The sequence below is a fragment of the Oxyura jamaicensis genome, chromosome 4 (genome assembly GCF_011077185.1).
Source record: "Oxyura jamaicensis isolate SHBP4307 breed ruddy duck chromosome 4, BPBGC_Ojam_1.0, whole genome shotgun sequence".
Lineage (NCBI taxonomy): Eukaryota > Metazoa > Chordata > Aves > Anseriformes > Anatidae > Oxyura > Oxyura jamaicensis.
This window is the reverse complement of record NC_048896.1, coordinates 31,941,901-31,954,958: the sequence shown is the minus strand read 5'-3', so window position 1 is coordinate 31,954,958 and position 13,058 is coordinate 31,941,901. Positions and strand designations below refer to the sequence as shown.

Below are 13,058 nucleotides of genomic sequence, written 5' to 3'. Positions count from 1 at the left end.
ATGCATTCAGATTACTTCACATGATGTCTGAAATAACATTCTCATTCATAAATGTGGGAGCTGAACTTGAATCCTTGGAAAACGCAGCCTATATACACCAGGGAATGGGGAGTGACTAAGGCCAAGCTATCGTGATTTGCGTTCTTTACCATTTACTTACATTCTGCCAGATATTCAAAAATGAAGAGAAAAAGAAAAAAAAAGAAAAAAAATGAAAGTAAAAAGAGAGAGAGAGTGAGCACTTGCTTAAGAGACCAGAATCTTCTATGTATCAATTTATGCTTTCATCTTTTTTTTTTTTTTTAAATGAGGGAAATTATAATTTTAAATAAAGATGAACAAGTAAATTATACATATTTAAATATATTCTAAATATTTAAATAAAGATGAAGAAGTGAAACTCTACTGATATTTACTTTGCTTCTGTACCCATATTTCAGCTTCTTGATGTTCAATATCATTTCATATTTTCTAGTTTTTGGCTGACCAGGGAAAGTCCTGAACACCTTTAATTGTACTTTTCAGTTTTAAAATAACCATAGCAAGGTATTTCTAGAAAGGCACAAATTTCCAAGTTTTCCCAAATAGACTGTTCTTTTTTCCCAAACAGACAGAGGTAAGGGGATATCTTGTAAGTCCTATTAGAAAAGAAAGGCAGCCTTTGAGTTTCGGGAAACATACAAACAGCAGATGACAGTCTTATGAGCAATGCAAAGACAAGTTTCTGGAGTCTTACTAGGCTACATGGTTATTTACTGTGCAAAACAAAAGCAGTATTAAGTACAAAATGACACACAGCAAAATTTAATAAATTATCGTAAACTTATCTTGGATTTCTTGACCATTCTATAAAAAATATTTACTAAAGTTCAGAGCATGATTAAAGAAAAAATTGCACCGCTCTGGAAAGATCTAAGGGATATCTTTGTCATGATAGGAAAAATAAAAATAAAAAAGCATTAGATTATGAAAGACTCTTCCAAAAGCATAACAGCATCAGAATATGATTTCTTAAAGCTGGCCTAATATAATCATCAAAGTACTGGATTCCTAGTTGCTGCTGCTTCCTGGAATCTAAGGCTATAAGCATACCTGCTAGACATTTCCTTGAAGTTTGGTTGTTCTATCAGTCTGTCAGAAAACTGACATACTTTTTCACCTTTAAATTAAATCAGCTTTCTTTGGTGATACAAAAGCCTTTTAGATTTCTTTCAACATATCTTTACATGCAAGAATAGGGTAATTAATAAAGTTCCTACCTAGTTAGCTATAAGTACCTACTATATAATGACAGCTCTATTCCTGAACACAGAAATTCTTATTGACAATTGATTCTTATCAACTGTTACTTGGATAACTATAGAAATTCTATGCTTTCAGGCAGGCAGCTAAAATATAGCAAGGGATGTTCTCATAAAAATCATGTGCTAGTCATGCCTGTGGAAGTCTGTCCAAATTATCAGTTTTAAAAATATATTTTTTCTATATATTTTTTTCTACATAACTTCTATATATTTATATATATATACACATGTATTAATTTTTTTTTTAAAATATAATTTTACTGTAGCTAATAAATTTCATTTGCACTAAGAATGCTTCAGACTGAGGCCATCAGGTATTTTCCTGACAGAATGTGAGAACCATGTAAAATCCAAAGCAGCTGAATGAAATCTTAAATCCTATTCTTTCCTTAGCTATTGAATTCTTAATGTGCTAATGAACAAGAAATTAAAAATAGACTTTTCATAGATAGTCATTACATATGCACATCTAATTGGTGAACTCTTGATTTCTGCCCCATGATCCTGATATAGGGACATAGTGAATAGAAACATCTGCAACAGAAGTTAGCAGGAGCTTTGCTTTAAACTACTATACCATTTGCTTAATCGTAATGTTAAATAGTGTGGCAGTCAGGTCCTGGGTAGCTCCATTTGCCAATCAAAGTGAGTGGTATTTTGACCTCAATCTCTACGTGTGCCAGTTTACCACCCTTGTAAAATTGCCTCCTCATTTTGCAAGGCAGTCTGGAAATGCATTCCACAGGAAAGCATCAGAAGACTTTTGTTGATACAACATAACTGGAAGTACACAAATGAAAAAAGAAATTAACGATCCAAATGCAATAGAATATATTCAGGAAAAGCAAAAATATGCCATGGGCTTTTTGATGTGAAGGTGGCTTGAATGATTAACAATCTAGATAATATTTCTTTGCATTTAGCATAAAGTTCATGACTGATATATTTGACAAATTGATGAAAAACAGGACAGAAAGAAGTACCCTAGTCCAATTCTCTCTTCTAGGACAGGATTGCCTAGTACATAGAAAGAGAACTGTCTTTTATTCTTTTAGCTGCTCCCCAGACCATAACAGCTGGATGATCTTTGATCTTTATTTAACTGCTGCTTTGTCATCCATATTTTAATATAGGATACATAATTCATGTATCAGTTAAAAATGGGAAATCTGTTTGTTAACTAATATTGTTTATTGTTATAGTTAGAAATCATATATACAGCTTAACTTAAACTTAAAATGTTTTTAATTCCTGCAATAACAAAAGTGAATTAAATATATTTTTTCCTTGGTAGTAATTCTGCTCATCTTTTAAATCTCAGCTCAGAAAAGGTTTAGCATATATCTGTCACAATAAATATTTTTGCTTATCTTCAAAAGTCAAGTTCTTTTAATTTTATTTCTCCTGTTGCTTTTACCTTCTCATGCTGCTACACTCATAACCACCATCATGATATCCAACAACCTCTTCTTCTAGGAGCTGAGAAATAACGACTTTCATTAAAAGTTATTTCACAACTCAACATTACTGTGCTAACAGTGAAAGTACCTGATACTCTTCAGCTGGCAACTTTTGGGTCTGCATGAATCTGAGTAGGATTGTTCTTCTTGCTAACTGCTTTGAGCTTCATACTTCAAAAATCCCCAGATTCAACATGAAGTTTGATTAAAGCCAACAATTGTTTCTCATTCTTGTCAACAAATGTAAGTTATTAATTATTTTCCAAAGCTTTTGACAGAGCAGGAGAACCTAAACTTAAATCAGCAAGGAAATCTTAGTTTTTTTTAAGTAGATACAATATTGCTTTTCACAAGAAAGAAACTATCCAGTCAAGGCAGGTAATTGCATTTCTGGTATGTGTGCAAAAAACAAACTCTGCTCATACTGTGAATTTGTTTCAAAAATGGAGATATAAATGGAAAATACATAATTGACAAAGTCACAGGTCAAAATTAATCAGGTCATTAGTTCGTAAACCAAAGGAGAGACTAATTAGAAATTAATCATCTAATAATTGTTAGCATTTCTGATATACCTACATTGGGACACTTATTACTAAGGTTACTTATCATTTCTCCATCCTTACAGCTAAATTCAGGAACTTAAAATATATATCTATATGAGTCCTATTTTGGCTTCCACTATCTACATATTGTATTCAGATTTTTAGCTGTTAATGTGAATATTTACAGGGCTGTGTTCTTTGTCACAATTTTCTGGCAAATTTTTATTGGCTGTATTTGTTTGATATAATCATGGAATCATAAAGGTTGGAAGAAACCTCCAAGATCATCGAGTCCAACCATCCCCCTTACCACCAATATCACCCACTAAACCACATCCCTAAGTACCACATCCAACCTTTCCTAAAACACCCCCAGGGATGGTGACTACCACCTCCCTGGGCAACCCGTTCCAATGCCTAACAGCTCTTTCTGAAAAGAAATTTCTCCTAATCTCCAACCTGAATTTTCAAGTATCTTTAGGATGAATAAGTTTGATCTTATGTGTCCTGTAATGGCTGTTGTATTGGCTAACAGTAATATTTCTCATTTTTGCACCAGACAAACTTTGACTCTTTTTCTATGTCTATGCTAAATATTCCCAGGCATACTTGTTTCACTTCCTTTTAGCTTTTCACAAGCACCTCTCTGACATAAAATCTAATGTCAAATCTAGCGTATTGTCAAATTTCAACATACTACATATTAATATAAATACAAAATATGCACAACAGCTTTTGTATAATCAGCTAATACGTGTCTGTTCTTAGGCCATGAATTTACATTCTCCAGGATTCAAATATGTCAGTAGAAGGAAGAACTCACAAATTATTCTACAAGAAAAAGTAAATAATACCTGTAAGATATGGATTTATAGAAAAATTACTTAGATAACAGAAGGTAGAAATCTACCCCTATATTCGTGGTACGTACCTAAATAAATGCCCAATTTTCAGCACCCAAAATTGGTATGTGGGGAAAACATGCTTGTGATACTTAATATCTATAACAGATTTGGGAAATAAACTGAACATATGAAAATATTAGATGTTTAGATGAAATTAAATGAAAAATATTTTCATTAAATGAAAATCTTAGTTGTTTTTTCCCAAGGTATCAAAAATTGTCCTTCAATCTCCTCAAAAACAAACTAACAAACAAAACCGAACAAACAACAAACGTATTTATGAATAGATTAGAGAAGCACTTGCCACTAGAGCAGGTAGGCCTAAAAGACATTTCAGGGTCTCCAATCAACTAATCTCTGAGTTTCTGATTTTACATATGACTTACACTGAAATTTTAGTCACTTTTTTTTTTTTTTTCCTCTTCAGGACAGTTATTTAATTGTAAAGAAGTAATCACCTCAAAGACAGCGCTTGAACGGAAAGCTTCCATTAGTTTGTGTAGCACTCTACACAAGCATATTAAATGGCTGAGTTGTATCAGTGAGTGGTGAGGCTGAAAAGGAAAAAAAAAAAGGGGGGGGGGGGGGGGGAAAGTTTCCTTTAACCTTAGATGAGATGTTATGAAAAAATAATCAGGCTGGAACCTATTTGAACTTCTCTGTCTAAATCAATACAGGAGTAGTCTGTCTTTGCTGTGATAAGACCAGATGATTCTGACTTTCTATTGGGCACAAGGCAGAAGCCACAGGTTGGAGTGTAATCAAAATTATCTTCTTGCTTTTTTTTTTTTTTTTTTTTTTTTTTTTTTCTCTCCTAGAGATGAAGCTTCAATCGATGGTCTCAGAGCCTCAGATTATCTATCAGACAGAGAAAAGCTGTCTCAAGCAGCAAGGACCTCTAATCAAATATTGACAGATGAGATGTTCTAGGTGATAAAAATAGATTTAAAATCCAAAGTGACATTTTTTGATGAGAATCATAGCCTAACTGTTCAAGTCATAATATAAGATAAATGATACAGTCTAAGCCTTCCAATCAATTTATTACCTTTCCCAAATATAATGAATATGAGTTTCCTATTTAAGCCAAGGTCAAACCCACACAAATTAACCTAAATAGCTTCATATTTTCCTCTAGATTGATAAAAAGACATCTGCTCATGATGTAAACCAATTCTACTTGACTTGAAAAAGTTACAGTTTTGAAATATATGTACAGAAAATAGTAAATACTGGTAGAAATTGCCATATGCTACACCATTTTACTGGCATACCAGTAGTTTACCTGCAACCATAGAAACAATATAGTATTTATGAACTCTTAAATTTAAAGAGATTCCTATGAGAAGAAAATACTGATCAACTTCAAATCTCAGTCAAAGCTTCACTTAAATTAATGCGTTAAATTGCATTGTCCACAGGCATATATTAAGTAGCAAAGAAACAACAACTAAAAACAAACAAAAAACCCTCTAAAACGTCAATAGAAATGAAAAAAAAATATTTCTATTCAGAATTAAGTAGCTTTAACACAAAAACAGCTTGAAATGAAGGGCAATTCATGAGTTATACCATAAGTCTGTTAACAGATTCTATAGACAGAGTAAAAAATGGAGAAGCATGTCTTCAAACAGACCTTCCTTTTCCCCCTACCTGTATAACTTCTGTGTTAAATCAAAATGGTTTAAATTAATCTAATCTAATCTAACATAACATAATACAATAATTGCATTTTGGGGTGCATAGTCACTAGCTAATATGGGTGCATACTTTTGACCTGCCGGTCAGAAGGGATGTTTCTTCCACTATATGTAGTATTGGCGCAGCCTCACCTTACTATTGTGTACAGTTCTGGTCTCCAAAACTTCAAAGGGATGTTAAGGTCTTTGAACATATCCAGGGGAGGGACACAAAGCTGGCAAAATGCCTGGAGAGAATGAAAACAGTCTGAGAACACTTGAGCTGGCTGGTTTGGAGAAAAGGAGACTGAGAGGTGACCTCGTTGCTCCCTACAACTTCCTGAGGAAGGAATGCAGAGAGGGAGGTGCTGAACTGGGAACTGATGACACGATGCAGGGGAATGGCACAAAGCTGTGCCGGGAAAGTTTCAGACTGGACATCAGGAAAAAAATTCTGTACTGTGAAGGTGGTCAAACACTGGAACAGACTTCCTGGAGAGATGGTTGATGCCCCATGCTCATCTGTGTTAAGAGATGTTTCAATAATGCCCTCAATAACATGCTTTAACTTTTGGTTTGACAGAATAAGTTTGACCTTTTCAAGACTATGTTCTGGTACAAACATTGTGCAAGCAATCAACAAATCAACAAATCAACAAATTTGCATTTCCATGCAATTGTACATAGTTAAATTAGTAGATAGTTAAAATAAAATATATGTACCTAATATATATGCATAAAATATAAATTGAAAATGAGATCACAAATATATGAACTAATTTAAATGAAAAGTTATTTCATTTTTAAAGTACAATCAAAAAAAAAAAAAAAAAAAGAACAATGGCAACCATGAGAGCTAAACTGAAAATAATCATTATCCTATTATGGAACACTACAAAAGTATCAGCATTGAATATCCATCAGAATTTGCCTCTCTGGACCCCTTATAACCTCCAAAGAAAACTTTATCAAGAATAAGAAAGGTTTCTAACACCAACACAGAAGATGATTCTCTATATTTTGACTATCATTCTTCACAAAGAAATTCTTTTTATAAGTATCAAAATAATTCTGTCAAGGCATGATTTGCAGTTTAGTGCATATCCAAAATCTAAGCAATTTGGCCTGTGATGTCTCTCTGGCAATACTCATCAAGATTTTATCTGCTATGCCTGTTTATAGGCTTTCTTGTAACAAGACCCTCATACTCCTTAGAAGCAAAAAATGCCAATGAATGTAATCTCACAGCATCCATTTTGCTGGAAAAAAAAAAAAAAAAAAAAAAAAAAGAAAAAAATTATAATAACAGAAAATTCTTTTTTGTAAAAAAAAAAAAAAAAAAAAAAAAAAAAGTCATCAAGTTTACAGACAGGGAATTTCATGAGTTCACTAAAGTCAAATCAAGATTACATAAGGAAGTCAGCTGTTGAACTGCCACTGATTAAGATTAATTTCAAGCTACAATAAAGCTCATGTTAAATTAAGAAGAAACAAATTTTGCTTCAGTCTCTCAACACCTGGAGTATTGTTTGCCAACTAGCTTCATAAAATATATTGAGCGCTCAAATAAAGAAATGAGCCAGTTACTGTAGAGAACTTAAGAGAAAAAACAAGCAACATGAGGGTTAAACTAAACCACTCTGACTCTAATCAGAGCAATTCCACAGTGTGGTTGCTCTGACAACTGCATCCATTGTACAGAGACTTATTTCATGACATTTCATCTACTTCACACCCAGGCTTATTATGTGATTTTTCCACTATGTAAACTGGTTTATGTTTTTAACATTTCTGAGCCCATTAAGATAAGTCTTTTCTCAAACTTTTTCATTCAAGATAGAAATGCACTGATTTTCACACTTCAGTTATGCATACAGGACATCATGCGGGTATGCAAAAGTATTTCTGTTTCTCTTTTGTTCCTAGCTAGCATACAACCAGTAAGGAAATATACTGTGGAAAAATTAAGTTAGTGTGGAAGTAAGTTTGGTATTTTTTTGGAAGTAAGTTTTTGTGTGTGTTTGTGTTTGTGTTTTGTGTTTTGTGTTTGTTTGTTTTTAATTTAATTAAAATATGCACTGTAAACCTGCACTAGGATGAACTTTAGACAGTGAAAATTTATTTTCTAATTTATGTATTCCAATAAAGATTCTGCTAAGCATCATTATCTCCTCTTCAATATCTTTTCCAGAAGTTTGGTTCTATGCAAAAACTTAATGTCGATATAAAAACTTAATAACGATAAAAAGTATAAAAACTTAATGACGATAATTTCCATATTCTTTCAAGCTTTCTTTTTTTATTTGGACCAATTATCCCCAAAGTTTTTGGTTAATTAGTAGGTATCTGTTCTGACTCTGTCTACAAAGCAATGAATTGTCAAAAACCAACTGATTACCATTACCTGATCTTAGTGCTATTATCCCATGGTTCCAATTTTGATAGTTATCATTTAACACGCTACATTTACATTCTAAAATACACTATTCATAAAATAAGGCATCAACTAAGCAGGAACATGATTTATCTTCACCTGAAGATATACATATTTTTTTTTCCATATTCAAATTCTAAAGAAATTTCCATCACCAACTTCAATACATTCAGTTGCTTTGATACTCTCTGCAAAATTTGTTTTTATTAGGAGATACTAGAAATCATTTTTCTCCAGCATTATTTTGTATTTCCTCCCAAACTACACGTTACCTGTTTACTAGCAGTGCGCATTTACTAAGGCTTTCATCTTCAGGTAAATTTCAAATATGAATTCGTATGTATTGTAGGAATAGTCCGTACATTGAGCAAAACTCAGATTTTATTTATAGAAATTTCATTAAGTTTTTAAATGATAAACATTTCTGAATGCTACTTAGCAATAAACCCACATTGGCTGGTTAATTTAGTCCCCCAACAGTGTTCTTTTCATTATCTTTCAGCCTCACTTTTATACAGGACTACATGGACCAAGCTCCAATGTTACACAATGCTGACCTGCAAGGTACACTTTGGGTGCTCACTGCACAGTTAGTATAGGTGACTGTCTAAGTTTGACACCTGCACTAACACTGTGTGACTATCCATGGCTTATTGACATTGTCCAAATCCTCCCCAGTAGGTTTCAGCTGCAAGGCAGTGCTTGGACAATTGCCTGTATTCCCATTTAAGTAAGTGAGCAAACTAAAGCCCAGATCCTTTGTGTGAATAACTTGGTTAGGATGAGTTATAACTCAAGTAAAGAGTCCATGTAATTGTACAACAAATACACATCACTGAATATCAGCATCAGTCTGAAAGCCACTTGCTAACACTAACTGATTTTTTCTTACTGCAGCTACTGGAACAGAATCTGTTTCTACTCAGATACCTACATATAGTAGGTTTTTCTATCTTCTAAAAACCAAATATAACAAAAACAACCTGTTCTTACATTTGTGTCTTAGCTTCCAATCAAGAAAATGATTAATTTAAGGGTTTATTTCAATTGACATGGAAAAACAGTGGAAAAGACTGCAAGGACATTTACTTAATTAAAAAATGAGGCTTACTTTATGAACCAGACTGCAATTCAGCTTAAGTCAATTCAGAACAACTTGAATTTGTGTTATTTCCTATATGCAGATAAGGTTCTGGATGCCTTTTCCATCTTCATGGTTGTGAAAAGCTCTTTACTCTGAGAATGACACATTACCTGAAACAGCTATTGGTCATAATGCCTCAAGAACTTTTAAGTAGAACACTCCATTAACCATTAAGAAATGTTTCATTAGGGAAGAAATAATGATGCCATATGACTGGTGACCAGGCCCTTCAAGAAGACTTGAAAATAATTATCTATTTATTCCCATTGGACAACACAAGTACTTAGGATATACTCAGTGTCAGTTAGGCAATTTCTGTTGCAAATGGGTTTTGCTTCACTTTAGTAGAGAAATCATTTGCAGGCAACAAGAAACATCTGAATGGTGACACAGTCATGTTTTAAACTTTCACAGGTTAATACAGCCCTTGGTTTACATTTTTTCCTGGTGTAAGCAAAGCTATATAATAGTGCTACACCTCCATTAACAACTTAGTAACAAAAGAAATTATTCATCTGTACACTACCAACCAAATTATTTCTCTGTGCCTTTCTTTGGATTTTTAAAGAATTATGTCAAGATGACAGCAGTCAAAAGTCTGACACAGGCAATAACAAAATGAAACTTTCCCATAGCTTTCTAACATCTGGAAATGTCATTCTTACAAAAAAAACATGGGTCAAAACACCAGGGTATCCAGAGCTCTGATTGGCTTACAACGATTTGTTGTAAGCAATAATTCTGCATCCCCAACAGTCACTGGGGCATGGCTATGCTTGAGGCCTGTGCACATACATATTGGATTTAGTGGAGCAGCAGCTCATGCTGCTGTGAACAGCTGGGGGTGCTTAACTTGTTTTTCTCTACAGAATTTTTGGATTTCATTTGTTTCTGGCAATAAAGGAATGCAATAAAAGAGAGGATGGTGAATGAAGAGAAACGGAGCTATGTAAAGCAGGAAAATCTGGAGCTAAGTCAACAAAAATATCATCCTCTGATGATACAGATAGTTTATTTTTATATTTTACAGCTTCTTACCTCTTCACCTTCTCTCAAAAATGCTTTGTTTGATGTCAGTGAGATTAAAGATAGCTGTGGACATTTCTGTCAAATACACCAGGCAGTATATGCCAGTTAGTATCTCCCCTGGAATCTCTTTCCTCCTGAAACCACTGTAGTACTTAAACTGTACTAACAACATAAACTTATTTGTGAGTGTTATTGTGCATAGTTATACAGCTCCAGCATATTTTTAGGGCAACTAGTATGTTCTCACTTTTTAAGTTCTTGGTGAAAAGAAGAAAAACAAAAACACTAGTAAATGTAAAACCATAGTGTGCATGAGAATGGATATTATTAGCACTGCATCCAATTGCTGCAGAACATGCAAACAGTCCTGAGCTACTGTTGTGGATCATTCATTAGGATCAGAAAGAGGGAAGTAGAGATGGGTTTTTTAGCAGCTGAAGAGAGGCTGAAGGGCAGCTGCAGAAATGGGAACACGTGTGTTCCTTCATGCAGAGACTGGGGGTTCTGCAGCTGCTTAATTCCCTATGGAACTTTCCTTTTCTCATGAATATTCCTTTATTCACAGTATCTCCTCCAAAGGGGTTGGCAACGACACATCACAGGATCCTGTCTAGTACTCTTCAGGGTCTAACTTGCTATTGCTTTTTAAGTCAGCTAAAGCTCTGAAATGATTGCTTATTGCTAGGGCACATTTTGATTGCTCTCCTGTCTTCTTTGGGCTATTCAAATGAAGGCAGCAGCTGCATTTTGCCATTCACAGTCATTTATGCCTTTAGGCTCATGTTTCCTGTCAAAAGCTCAAACTAGTGATTGCATATGATTTTTGTTCTTTAATCGTACATCACCATTATGTTTTCATAGCATTTTCCATCTAGTAATGACTTTATTGATCCATTCTTCAGTCCTTCATTTTTCCATGCATCTAAGTACATTGTAACAAACTTCAACTGATCAGCTTGTACCTTAAGCTGTGCATAAATATATATGATAGGGCTACACAATAATTACTCAGTATCAACAGGCTTAATATGCAAGGGCCCAAGACAGAGCCAGTCTTACTTAATATAGGAAATAATCACAGCTAAAAAAGGAACACAACTAGGCTGCTGCTTTCTGTTTGGTCTGTTTCTCATCACAGAATCAAAATGTAAAGAAAAGAAAAAAGAAAAAGACAAAAAGAAAAAGAAAAAAAAAGCCTATGATCACAATAGCAAAGAGGAAAAAAAAAAAAGAAATTTAAAATGATCATTGTCTTAATAAGAATAGTCTGTGGTTATTCTAGACTTTAAATTTATTTTCCTCAAAACATTGACAATTAAGAACTTAGTTTTTATGTTCTAGACATCCTAATGAAGATAAACTGCAATATCCAAATATACTTACTTTCCTCTGATACACTGTACTCATTTTCTCCAATGGTTTTCCAAAGAATCAAAGATATTTCTGTTGAAATGAAAGCTGCTTCTTCTGTCACATCAATGCTTTCAGTTTCTATCACATTCCACTGTTGCACAGCCCACAATGCTGGATTTCTAATATTGCTAATATCACTTCCATAGCAACACACTAAGATATCATAAACTTGGCATTATGGCTTTATTCCTAGACTAGGTCTAAGGGAGGAGCTGATTTCAAAAGCAACTCTTATTAAAAGATGGATACATATAATAACCAAAAGTAATTACTAGTGGGATACAGATAATGGCTTTCAGAGTACTGTAAATCAGTCTCAAAAAAAAAAAAAAAAAGGAAAAAAAAAAGGAAAAAAAAAGAAAAAAAAAGTAGTACCTCTTCAAATCTGACCAAAACAAATAACTTTTTTTGTTAATGGTGTTTAAAATACACTTCTCCCCAGCCATCCTTAAACTGAGTAGCATATATTAGAGGTGTTCATTTTCTAAGAAGTATAGCATTTCTTGTCTTCACACACTGAATTCAGTCCAATACTCATTGGAATCAGTGCAGTGTAAACTGATGGCAAAATTTCAGGTGTAAATATTAAAACTCCACAAACAACTGAATAAATGAACAAGAAGGAATTCAACTTCCAGAACTTGCAAGATACCTTATTTTTATCAATAAATCTTTTTGCTATTAAGCTCAAAACATAACATGTTAAGTAGAACACGTATCATTTTGGTCAGCATTTTGGCATATTTTATGATATGTAATGACTTGGGGCAAATGTGCTCCACTTGTTACTTCCTGGCTGGAATCCTAAACAGTATTGTAAAAGGGGAATAATGCGAGCAACCATACATAGACTTTGCAAATGGCTGAATATCTCAGAAATAAATGTTATTTTAAGAGCAACTTAATCTACATTAATTTTACCCTGTATGCTTTCCATTGACAGCTGTTGTGATCAGCGGAAAATGCTTCTATTCTGTTGGTTTCAAAACAAGCTTTTACTGGGGTTAGTCACGAAAAGGGAATGTCCAGATCTGGTTATGAATTAGTGTATGGAAAAGGAAGACTATTGTCATTTGTAAGGCATTCAAGAAGGTTCCTCCTCCTTCTCTAGATTAAAAGGGAAGGTTTTTCAGGGATGAATTCAA

General features: G+C 33.7%; 1 long non-coding RNA gene across 1 annotated transcript in view; it reads right to left on the bottom strand.

Moving 5' to 3' along the window:
- The window catches only part of LOC118166006, a 102,054-nt gene extending 89,836 nt beyond the window's left edge, over positions 1-12,218 (bottom strand). The window contains exon 1 of the long non-coding RNA XR_004750313.1: positions 11,884-12,218. This is a non-coding gene — a long non-coding RNA (uncharacterized LOC118166006). The remainder of the gene's footprint in view (positions 1-11,883) is intronic.
- Positions 12,219-13,058: the final 840 nt, after the last annotated feature.